Source organism: Jatropha curcas, chromosome 7, assembly GCF_041381405.1.
Source record: "Jatropha curcas cultivar XTBG-Jc1 chromosome 7, XTBG_Jcur_1.0, whole genome shotgun sequence".
Lineage (NCBI taxonomy): Eukaryota > Viridiplantae > Streptophyta > Magnoliopsida > Malpighiales > Euphorbiaceae > Jatropha > Jatropha curcas.
This window is the reverse complement of record NC_143157.1, coordinates 16250404-16251554: the sequence shown is the minus strand read 5'-3', so window position 1 is coordinate 16251554 and position 1151 is coordinate 16250404. Positions and strand designations below refer to the sequence as shown.

The window sequence follows — 1151 nt, the reverse complement described above, 5'->3', positions numbered from 1 at the left end:
GTTTCGTTCATGAAATCCATGTGTGATTTAGAAAGGGTAGTGAGGAGGTCATCATAAGATTTCTTTTCTGGAGGAAGGAAACCTGGTGGTGCATTCAAGGCATTGTTAGGATTACCATAGGATAGATTAGGATGATTCCTTAATCTGTTATCATATGAGTTGGAATAAGGATAATTCTTTCTTCCTTGATTCATCACATAGTTTACTTGCTCCAAAGTTTGTGGATTTAAAGAGTCCATCATGCATTCTCCAATTCCATGTTGTCCATTGCACCTATCACAAACTTGCATAATAGAATTCACAGGATTAGTGGTTAACATGTCCAACTTTCTTACCATATTATCCACCTTGGCATTAAGTGCTGTAATGGCGTCTATTTCATAGACTCCTGCGATTCTTTTCCTTTCGGAATTGTTTTGGTAATGGCTGTTGCTTGCCATCTCTTCTATTAACTCGTAAGCTTCATCAATTCCCTTCTTTTCAAAGGATCCACCTGCAGCTGCATCTAAAGTGATTTTAATATTAGGGGATAATGCATTATAAAACGTTTGTACCTGTAGCCACTTAGGCAAACTATGATGTGGGCACTTTCTCAACAAGTCCTTGAATCTTTCCCAAGCTTCATACAAGCTCTCTTGATCATGATGAGCAAATGTCATTATCTCATTGCGCAGCTTGGTGGTTTTTTAGGATGGAAAGAATTTTGCTAGAAACTTTTGAGCTAATTCATCCCATGTTGTGAAACTTCCAGCAGGACATGATTGTAACCAGGATCTTGCTTTATCCCTAAGAGTGAAAGGGAAAAGTCTCAGTTTGATTGCGTCTTCAGAAACACCATTCTAATTGAAAGTATCACAAATTTCCAGAAAATTTGTGATATGGGCATTAGGATCTTCACTAGGCAAACCCCCATATTGGATCGAGGTGGAGAGCATTTGGATAATTGCGGGTTTAATCTCAAAATCATTAGCTTCCACCCTAGGTCTTGTAATACTTGAGGTTGTCCCATTCAGATTAGGGGTTGTGTAATCTCGCAAGGTACGGACTGGATGTTGAAGTGGAGGTCCGATTACGTTTTCGTTTTCGTTTTCGTTTTTGTTGGCCATGTCTGCTTTTTGTTCGGGTTTTATTTCTCGTGCTCTTCTTGCAGC

General features: G+C 39.2%; 1 non-coding gene across 1 annotated transcript; it reads left to right on the top strand.

The window, feature by feature from the left end:
• The first annotated feature begins 570 nt into the window (after positions 1 to 570).
• Positions 571 to 677, top strand: LOC149494768 (small nucleolar RNA R71). Its single transcript, XR_016321929.1, has one exon. It is a non-coding gene; the product is annotated as a small nucleolar RNA R71 (small nucleolar RNA).
• The last annotated feature ends 474 nt before the right edge of the window (positions 678 to 1151 follow it).